The following is an 11,856-nucleotide window of genomic DNA, read 5'->3' on the forward strand; positions in this document are numbered from 1 at the left end:
GAAAAGGGAAACAGGAGGCTACAGAAATAAAATGAGGCATATCATGTTTAGCTATATGCTGAAGGCATTTGCAAGTCGTTGAGGAGTTTGAAGTTGGGAAGCAACAGGATAAAATTTGTTGTTTAGAAAACAGCACGGGGTAGAGTGGAGGGTAGTTTGGGCAGATGCAAGCCTGGAATGACTGGGAGATCAGCTAGGCCAGTATAGCTGACATTCTGATAAAAAGGTGAGGTGGCTTCACATAGAGAGTTAGCAATGAAAAAATGAAAGTGAAAAAATGGACGGATTAAAAGGATGTTTAAATGGTTAATCAGCAAAGTTTAGGGATTTAATTGGGGGTAGAGATGGGAAGGAAAGACAGTGGGGAGGGAAAGGCAGATTCCAGTTAGTGGAAGTTAGTGGCATCATGGTGCAGTTTTCTCTAGGCAGGAGGCCCAGGATGAAGGGCAGGGTCCAGGTACACAATGGAGAGGCAGGTACAATGCGCTACATTCAAGGAAACAGATTTTCTGTTATTTACATTCAAGTTATTTACATACCCACCCACTCACAGACACTCTTCTTTTATTCTTTCAAATGAATTAGCCTACTCCTCTCTATTTATGAACAGCATTTGGTTGATTTGGCTCATTACTTAACTAAACTAAGTTCAGTCAACTTTCAAAAATAGCAAAAACAGGCCAAAGTGGGAGGATCACTTGAGACCAGGAGTTTGAGACCAGCCTAGGCAATATAGTGAGACCCCTGTTTCTACAAAAACAAAACAACAACAACAAAAAGTATCCATGCCTGGTGTTACGCATTTGTAATCCCAAATTACAAAGGCTGAGGACAGATGATGGCTTGAGCTCAAGTGTTCAAGGCTGCAGTGAGCTATGCTCTCACCACTGCAATCTAGCCTGGGTGACAGAGAGAGACCATGTCTCGAAATAAAAAAAAAGTGTTTTTTGATATTACACAGCTAGATATTTTCAAAACATAATTAACACATAAAAGAAATAATTTGAGGTAATTGTAAAGGACATAATTTGAAGTAAAATTTAAAAATCTTCATGAATATTCCTTGCTCTCATTAGATGGTGAATATTTAACTGAACTTTGCAGGTGATGGCAGAGACACAGGCTAATAATAAACATGATGACTTGAAGTAGTAACTCAATTTATTATTTTAATATATATTAAAGTTAAGTATGATAAATTTATTTAAATTAAAAGAAAAAGTCATATTTAATTTTGTGGAAATGCTAAGTAAATAAAAAGTGTAAACATTGTTCCAGAAATAAAACTGCAACCCTTTAGTGATCTGATCCGAGGCCTCAACCTGGCTCTCAGTTCTAAAGTCTTTTCGTTCTAAGTGTTCACTCTAACACTGGATCCCTGTGTGTTTTACTCCAAATGCAGATCCCAGGGTACAAGGATGAGACAAATTGCATATAATCAAAAGGGAAAAACCAGTAACTATGACTGAATTAGAGAAACAACTGGCACGGAAGAGCGTGAGTCAGAACTACTAGTTTTCTAGTTTTTTCTTTTAATTCAAAAATTGAAGTATGGACAGGTGTATTCTGTGTCCTGTGAAGCTGTGGGGCAATTTTAAAGGCCATCCTTTCAGTAGTGTCAACACTGGTAACCTCAGTGTTAACCACACGCTCTGCACAATGAATACTTCAAATTTTCCAAGACAAGTCTGCAGAAAACAGGAAATGGATTCTTCATTCTGCAATTTTTTATTTCTAAGGTTACATTCTTTTAACTTTTCAGACTGTTACTACAGTTTATATCACATACTGAATGTTTCCTAGAAAACTAACAAAGTTGAGATCACCTGAATTGCTTTTCTATTTTCCTGCACACTGGTATGAATCATACTTCTCTAAGCAAATATGTTCCTTAATGTATTACTTTTCTTACTTTGAAAACTCTAAAACTACCTACTCTAATTTATAATATCACAGAACTTTACCCTGTGTTTATTATACATTTACCTCAATTTTATCATTTTTATTCTACATACAACCCTCATCAGATTGTCACTGTCTTTCTTATCATCTGTGTGAGCATTAGTCATGAGACTGGAAACTTCTTGGGGTAAAAAATATTCCAATATTCATAATTATATCGGCTAGCTTCCAGCATCATACATGACATAGGGATTTTATCTGTTGTTTGAAATTGACAGAGCCTTCTAAAACCATATAATCACTCATTGGCTTGGCACTCTACGTGGCAATATTTATCAATGACTATGAAGTGCAAGACACAATACAAAGTGTATATCCAATCTTATAGAGAGCATTTGGGGACATTTATGTTGCAAAATTTAGAGTTCTATTTATTTGGATTTGAGAATGATAATGTGACATGTATGCTGTTTTAAAGTCACACCTGTTCCAGCACTGGACAGCACCACGTTTTGCCTCCCATGTTCCCAGATCATGTTTTGCCACCAAATGAATTCAAATTGTGTCAAGTTTTGTTGAATAATACAATATTTAAAAATCTTCTAGTTTTAAGAGCTGGTATTTTGGTTTTATTGTTGTTGTTGCTGTTGTTTCAGGATTTTAAACTGTGGAACACATTGTCAGACAGTGATCCAAAGAAGGAAGAGATAGGCATTTCAGGAAAATGACATAAAGTGTAAGAAAATAGAGATGAGGGAAAAAAAAATACTTTAGAAAATATATGTAACCCAGAGAGCTGGGAGCGTAGATCTTGGGAAGGGGTCAAGTGCATTACAGCTGGAGCAAGGCATCAGGGTTGAATTATAGGAGATGTATGTTTTGCTCCTATTTTTTTTCCTGCTTTATTGAGATATAATTGACAAATAAAGTTGTATATGTTTAAGGTATACAACATAGTGAGTTAATATGTTTATGTGTTGTGAAGTGATTACCACAATCAAGCTAATTAAAACACCCATCACCTCACAGGGTTACTTATTTTCTGTATGTGCTGAGAACACTTGAGATCTACTCTTGGCAAATTTCAACTCTACAACACAGTGTCATTAACTATAGTCACCATGCGTACATTACATCACTCGAACCTATTAATCTTATAACTGGAAGTTTATATCCTTTGGTCAATTTCTCCTCATTTTCCCAACTTCCTAGCCCCTGGCAAACACCATTCTACCCTCTGCATCTGTGAATTCGACTTCTTTAGGTTCCACATATAAGTGAGACCATATAGTATTTGTCTTTCTTTGTCTACCTTATTTCACCTAGCATAATATTCTCCAGGTTCATCCGTGTTGTCACAAGTGGCAAGATTTCCTCTGTTTCATAGCTAATATTGTACTGTGTATATACCACATTTTCTTCATCCATTCATCTGTTGGCAGATGCTTTAATCTGTTTCCATAACTTGGCTATTATGAATAATACTGCGGTGAACATGGGAGTGCAGATATCTCTTCAAGATACTGATCTATTTTCCTTTGCATATATACCAAGAAGTGAGATAGCTGGATCATTTGGTAGTTCACTTTTTATTTACTTATTTATTTTTAAGGAACCTCCGTATGGTTTTCCATAATGACCATACCCAATTAAATTCTCAACAATAGTGTACAAAGATTCCTCTTTCTCCACACCCTTGCCAATGCTTGTTATTTCTTGTCTCTTTTTAAATAATAGGCATCCTAACATGTGTGAAATGACATCTCATTATGATTTTGATTTGAATTTCCATGATGGTTTGTGATGTTAACCATTTTTTCACGTACCTATTGGCCATTTTCATGTTTTTTTTAGAAAAATGTCATTCTTGTGTACATGTACCCTAGAACTTAAAGTATAATGATAATCAAAATAAATAAAATAAAAAAAGGAAAAATGTCATTCCAGTCCTTTGCCCATTTTTAACCAGGTTTTTCTTTTGCTATTGAGTTGTAGTTTCATATATAATTGGGATATTAACCTCTTAACAGACATCTGGTTTGCAAATATTTTCTTTCACTCCCTGGGTTGCCTTTTCATTTGCTTGACTTTTTTTTTTTTTTTTTGCCTCTTCCAGAGCAATTAAATATACTATTAGCTATGCTAGTCCTTATTTATTCATGACTCCCTATCTCTAGACAGAAAACTCTGGGGAACAACTGGCCCCTATATCCTCCCGCTTACTAGATGTGCATGTTCTACAGACACTTTAAATTCAATTTGTCTAACCATATTCATCCATTAATTTAATAAGCCATTATTAGCCAATGTATAAGACATTGGAGGTTCAATGGTGAAAGTCATACCAATTGCATTTTTGGTGCAATTACTTCAATAATGTAATTATTACATCACAAAATTACAAACCGAAGCATACTCTGATGGAAGGAATGAATGTCCTTCTCAGAGAGTATCTAAGAAGGTAGCTTTTCCACATCTGGTGGGGCTGATGTTCTCTGAGGAAGTGAAAGCTGATCTGGGATATGAGAGTGAAAAGGAAAGGAAGGAAGGCTACCAGAATGGGAACAAGCATGTGCAAAACCCCTGTGGCAAGGCAGAGTGGAAGGAATCAGAGAAAGTGAAAGAAACCCATGTGGAAAGAAAGCCAAGGAACCACAGCTTGTATATGAAACCATCACTGTTAGCCCTCTAGAAGCCTTCTGTCTGCTCAGCCCCCTTTCTTCCACTGAAGGAATAGTAACTACACTGTTCAAATATTTATGGCAATAATTCCTTATTATATTTAGTTACCACTCTTAAGAATTTCCTTTTAAGTTTATATAAATGGAACCATAAAGCATATAGTCTTTGTGTATGATTTTACCTACGGTACATTTTGTTTTCCAATTTGTTTGTGTTCTTGAGTCGCATATTTCATTCATTTTGGATGCTCGAGAGGATTCTTTGTTTGAATATACAATAATCCATGAACCTAATGCTTTGATGATGAACATTTTTGATGTTTCTGTGTTTCTAGTGATCACAAATCATATATGATTAAACATCTAGGCACACATATGCACGTCATTTCTCTAGAATAAACAGCAAGATGTATATATATATGTATATATATATGAACATGAACATATGCAAACACAAGTTCATGCATAATACTAATATAAAATTATGTACTATTCTATCTCCTTTCACATATTTTCTGTTTTTGTCTCTCTTTTCATCATTATTGATGTTTTCTTCTTCCCTTTCTTCCATTTAATGATCTCTCTGCAGCTTATCCATTGAATTCTTAGTTTAGGCTATTTCACATATTACATTGTTTTAGTTCTAGAATTTCTATTACTTTCTTTTCTGAAAAATCTGCCTGACAGATCTCTTAGTCTACACAATCTAACACAATTTTCTATTATGATGGAAATATTCTATAAATCAGTATTGCACAATGCAGTATTAACCAACCACACATAGCTATTCAGCTCTTGACTAAATAATTGAATTTTTACTTTTATTTATTTATTTATAATTATTTCAAAGTTAACATTGGTAGCAACTTTTATATTAGATAGAAGGTCTTCTATGATTCTATTTTCACCATCCACTTAAACTTAAAAGAAAAAAAAAAAACCTAACTCACTCAGGGGAGGCATGGTGGCTCATGCCTATAGTCACAGCACTTTGGGAGGCCAAGGCAGGACGGTTGTTTGACTCAGGAGTTTGAGACCAGCCTGGGCAACAAAGTAAAATCCTATCTCTAATAATAATAATATAAATAATTAGCTGGGAGTATTGGCATGCGCCTATGCTCCCAGCTATTAGGGAGGGTGAGATGGGAGGATCACTTGAGCCTGAGAGATGAAGGCTGCAGTGAGACATATCATGCCTCTGCACTCTGACCTGGGCAACAGAACGAGACCCTCTCGCAGAAAACACAAAAAACACAAAAAACATAAAAACTAAAATGCTCAATCGGAAAAATTTGAAAAAAGAATAGACAATCATAATCAATTAAGACTCAATTGTCAACACTCATATTTAGTGTATAAATTATATACAGTAAATGAGATTGTGTGCATACTATCCATATCTACACACATACACATAATGTAAACAAAATAAATTTTAGTAATGTTAGTTTATGTATTTTATAGCCCATTTTTTCAAACAATATTTATAAAATAATTTTATGGCATTAAATAATGTCTAAAATCATAGACTGTAATGATTGTGTAAGATTTTACTCTTGATTCTATAATAATATTGTCTTATTACTCGACATTTAGACGACTATTTTGATACTGTTGCTAACATGATTATCTCTAGCTGATTTCTTAGGATTATTGAGATAAAAGTAGGATTGCTGGAATAAAATATCCAAATATTAAAACATTTTTGGTATTTATTGTCAAATTGTTTTTCGGAAAAGTTATACCAGCTTGAATTGCCATTAGAGTAAGATAAGAATGCAGTGTGAATTTAAGTCCTGTTTCTCCTCTACCTTTTCCTATCTCCTCTCTTTCTGTATCACCATATGACATTTGTCATAGTCCTGTTCTTCTTCAATATCTTTGTTCCATAACCTCTGTTTTAAAGGTTCCCTCTCCCCATTCCATGTTCAGCTCTCCTGTCTTTTTTTTTTTTTTTTTTTTTTTTTTTGAGACGGAGTCTCGCTCTGTCACCCAGGCTGGAGTGCAGTGGCGCGATCTCGGCTCACTGCAAGCTCCGCCTCCCAGGTTCACGCCATTCTCCTGCCTCAGCCTCCCGAGTAGCTGGGACTACAGACGCCTGCCACCACGCCCGGCTAATTTTTTTTTTTTTTTTTTTTTTTTTCCAGTAGAGACGGGGTTTCACCGTGTTAGCCAGGATGGTCTCGATCTCCTGACCTCGTGATCCGGCACCTTGGCCTCCCAGCTCTCCTGTCTTAAATGCTAAATCTCACATCCATATTTCCAATCTGTCATGTCTTCCAAGATCAAGTTCCACTTTTCCAACATGTCTGCTATATATATATATGCGTGCTTGTCCCTACTGACTCTCATCACATCTAGAGCTCAATTTTTAACATTATCTCTTCCCCCAGACTATCCTAATAACTCAACTCCCCATGTGTTCAGATTTCCCTTTTCTGTAAGCAATCCTATTGTCACTTGAGCACAAAACTCCCACTCTTTGTCGCTTTTCCTTTATCTCACAAATGCTGACAGTCATCAAGAATGATTAAATTTGCATTTGCAATATGAATCCAAGACATGTCTTACCTTGCATACTGCTGCTTCCATGCTAGAACAGGCCTTTATCACCATGGAAATTTTCTTTTAAATACTGTTCCTGCATTTAGACTTTCCTTCCATTAATCTATTCTACTCAATGCTTCTAAACTAATCTACTCAATTTATCATTTTGAGGGTACCACTGTCTTCATCAAAAGTCTTCAATGTCCCCCTGTTGTGTTTTAAGCAACCCCAAGTTGCATAATTTGTCATTTATCCATTTGTCTTGCCAGCCAGCCATTCAAAATTTATGGAGTGCCTACATGATTTTTTTTCCTTTGGAGAACTGCTGGCTACTGGAACTACTGGCCCTTGCTTAAAAAGGGTGTGAAGTGCCTGGGAGGTTACATCCCCTTGAGATTTCCACTAACCAGTGACTGAAAGATACTGACAAAAGCCTCACATCCATAGTCTGAATTATAATAGCTCTGAAGCTTAGTTTACACTCCAGTTTCCCTATGGAATCAGGCAAAAGGCTGTTCTTGGGCTTTGCACGGCGATCACACTCTTGCCTGACTTCCTTGTCTTCCTTGCCCTACTTCACTAGTTGCCTTATTTATCTACCCTGGAGCCCTTCCTTAATAAATTATTTTTATGTGAATTCTTCTCTTAGGTTCTGCTTCTGGAAAATCCAAAGAAAACCACTTTTGTTAAGAACCAAAGACATGATCACTACTGCGAATGAACTCACGCTGAGTAGAAAAATAGACATGCAAGCCAGCAATTTAAATTTTAATATGCTATCTACCATAATAGTGGGATGTGCAAAGTCCTGTGAGATGAGGAAAGAATAAATACCTATCTCAGGTAAGGGAAGTCGGACTGGAAAGTCTTCCCCTAAAGTAATATCTGATCTGAAATTCAGATAAGATTTTTTTTTTTAGGCAGAAATAATAGGTAAACTAGTTATAACAAATAGTGTGGGAAAAATTTAATGTTATAAGAACATGAAATTCTTCAGGAACTACAAATAACTCAACGTACTATTATCAGAGGCAATATGTGATACAAGAGGGGGGAGGGAACTGATTCGAACAGGTGAGTAAGATGGCAGAAATGTGAATTCAAAACATTCTCTGAGTGTTGTAAAAAGAGCTCATCTAGTTTATCTGTCAAAGATGGCAAACAATATGGAGAACCCAGGAGGGCAATGCCTTTGATTATAGAGTTGTAGCTGTTGCTCTGGCAGTATTGTGGAGGACTGCATGTGGAAGTTGCAAGTAGGGCTAGTCTGGAGAAAGAATAATCAGAGATCAAATACCATGGTGAGCACAAAGGGCTCAGAAGAGAGATAATGTGAGATAGTAGAAGAAGAAATTGCAGTAGTTGGTGATTGATTGGGTCTGTGGTAAGATTCTAGGCTTTGGATCACCCTGCCAGTCACCAAATCTGATAGAATTTTTTTGACTTACTTTATCAAGATAGCAGCATTTTCCTTCCTTCTTCAGCTTCCTGTTCGATTGTTTTGCTAACTTTTGTACGTTTTCCAAATTATCCATATTGACACCACATTATTCTTTTACTTGCAAAGTGGAGTACGTGATAAAAATGAAATCATAGCATATAGACAACTTACTAAAAATTATTGAGTTAATCAGGAAAAGCATGCTGATAATTAAAATACATGTGAAAAAACGTCCAACCTCAATCATAACTGTTTAAAAAATGTCAATTGAAACAATATCAGATTAACAAAAATTTTAGTTGCAAAACATTCAATTTTAGCAAAGATAAAGGAAAGAAACATGCTAATGCACCACCTGTGAGACTATAATAGGTCCAAATTTTTGAAGAGCCATTGCAAATATCTGGCAAATTAAAACACTCGCTTCCTTTCATCCAGCAATGGCACCACTAATAATTTACACTAAGAATCAATCTAGATGAATATATATGAAGATGCTTATTACTGTATTATTTATAATAGCAAAAAAGTCCATTAATATAAACTCATTAGCTATACTATAAAATGACCGTTCCGTGGAATATTATGCAGATGTTATAAAGAATATGTTAATATAAATGTGGTCAATAAATATTGCATTACAAAAAGAAGAGTAGAAATTGAGCTTGTAGAGAATAATTTCATCACCACTTAATGAGAATATATATACACTGAAAATTTCTGAAAGGATCCTTCCAAAACTGCTAACATTATTTACCACTGGGGCTTGAAAATGATGGAGATTTGCTCTTGTCATTTATTTTTTTCCCCAAGAACAACAGTAATTTGGCGATAAAATTAATGGAAAGGGGCATTAACAAGATAACTGAGGGACAGTGTTTAGTTTTTACATGTTTGTGGAAGGAGATGAGAAATTAAAACTTTATATAATTCTGTTGAAATAAAATAAAAATAAAATCCTTAGAGTCACAACTCTAAGAAAGGACAAGCACTTACAGATAGGAACATAGACGCTAACCCCACATCCTGTAAGTGTCAAACCAACGACTAGGATTCAGCTCCCCTGACCCTTGCCCCAGTGCTCTTTCTATGATCCTAAGCGATAGTATATCTATGCCTAGAAAATCAAGCCAACTGAGGTGGAAAGGATCTCAGCCATTATTTCTGTCTTCTCCGAATATACAGGACTGATTTTGAGTTCATAAATAAATAAGAAATGTTGAAGGGTTGTCCATGGGACACTAAAGTTCCACTATATTCTCAACCAGAATTTCTTAATTCAGTACCATTGCTCTAAAAGGATGCTTTCTCAAGCACTGAAAAATATGGTTCCATTTATGTCCCTAACTTAAGGGAAGAGACATTTTGAATTGGAGGCAAATAATCTATGTTGTAACACTTCAAAGCTAGGTCAGGAAGCTTATGCTAAATGCCTTATGTGTACTTGTGATTTTTGTATTCTGACCCTGAATGTATTACACAGATAAGCTGACATGTCTCCAATAATTTTCCTCCTAAGTACGGTATAAATGAAATATTAGCACATATTATCTCGGCACCCCACCAACTGATCAGTTTGTTGCTATAAAGTGCAAATGCCCAATCATATAAAATTCCAAGTATTGCTCTGTTGAAAATGAGAAGGCATCACTAGAATGTGAGTGAAAAGCATATTATATGCTTCCCTTTTCTATATGTTAGATTGCTTCACATTGAAAAAATAAGTTCACTCTGGGAGGCTGAGGCAGGCGGATCACAAGGTCAAGAGATCGAGACTATCCTGGCTGACATAGTGAAACCCTGTCTCTACTAAAAATACAAAAATTAGCTGGGCGTGGTGACGTACGCCTGTAGTCCCAGCTACTTGGGAGGCTGAGGCAAGAGAATCGCTTGAACCCGGGAGGCAGAGGTTGCAGTGAGCCAAGATCATAAATAGTCTTCACTCCAGCCTGGCAACAGAGAGAGCCTCCGTCTCAAAAAAATTTAAAAAATAGAATAAATAAAAAAAAAATAAGTTAAATAACATAATAACCCAAAACTTGTAAATTACTTTATCCATCTACTTCTAGGAAATTACAAAGAACAAATTTCATTATATTAGCATAACAGGGATGGATTTTCTTTTGTAATTTTCAATATATTAATGATAGATTTTTTTTCCTAGTGTTCTTTAGGATACTTCCTGCAATACTTCATTCAAGTTATCAGTGATTTTTACTATGTATTGTAAATGATACATAGCCACCATATATAAATATTTGCTGAATTCAAGATTACTACGTTAAGAAACTGGGGTAAATAAAATGGAAACAAGACATCCGTGAATATTTAAGGATATAATATCGCAACTGCATGTTTCTGCTGGCTTTTCGTGATATAATAAACCTTGTTTTTTCTTCTAATTTAAAAAATGCTATCAATAATAAAAATGCTAATTATACATAATCAATATTTTTATACTTATATCAATTCTTACAAATGTTCTAATTTCAGTTTAGTAAACTGATGTGTAAATATACTTTGTAAGACAGATAATTTTTTCTCTATTTGTAGGTATTTTATTTTTATGATATTGTAAATAATATATTTTTAATTTTTTTATTATACTTTAAGTTCTAGGGTACATGTGCACAACGTGCAGGTTTGTGACATACATATACATGTGCCATGTTGGTGTGCTGCACTCATTAACTCGTCATCTACATTAGGTATATCTCCTAATGCTATCCCTCTCCCCTCCCCCAACCCCATGACAGGCCCTGGTGTGTGATATTCCCCATCCAAGACAGACAATTGTATAAGAAGATTAACTTGAAGTTATAAGTAGACTAGTGAATTAAAATTTCCATTTCCTATGCTGCAGAGCACTTTTAATGCAATTTGGAGGGAGAACATTAGTGTTCAGCATTTATAATTTATCATTTGACATTTGGACTAAAAACTCTATTTCCAATACTGCACATGCTACCATAATGCCGGGTTTTACAAAGAGATTAGTGTAATTCAATGGTTAATCATATTTCAAAAAGGAGCTATATTGTGGACTTTATATTACCCTCATAGTTGCTTCAGGAAGGGATCTCATTTGTTACTCCTTCTCAGCATTGGGTTCTATTCAGTTCTTAAGTGAAAACAGGAAAAAATGCTACCCTATACTGAAGCATTTCAACACAATTGGAAACATTATGCATGATTTTCAATAGATGAGGATATACATTTATAAAGTATTCACAAAAAGATATTTTTGGCCAAATTTGAATTTGTTGAAAGGAAGTACATCTCTGA

Source organism: Pan paniscus, chromosome 16 (assembly GCF_029289425.2).
Source record: "Pan paniscus chromosome 16, NHGRI_mPanPan1-v2.0_pri, whole genome shotgun sequence".
NCBI lineage: Eukaryota > Metazoa > Chordata > Mammalia > Primates > Hominidae > Pan > Pan paniscus.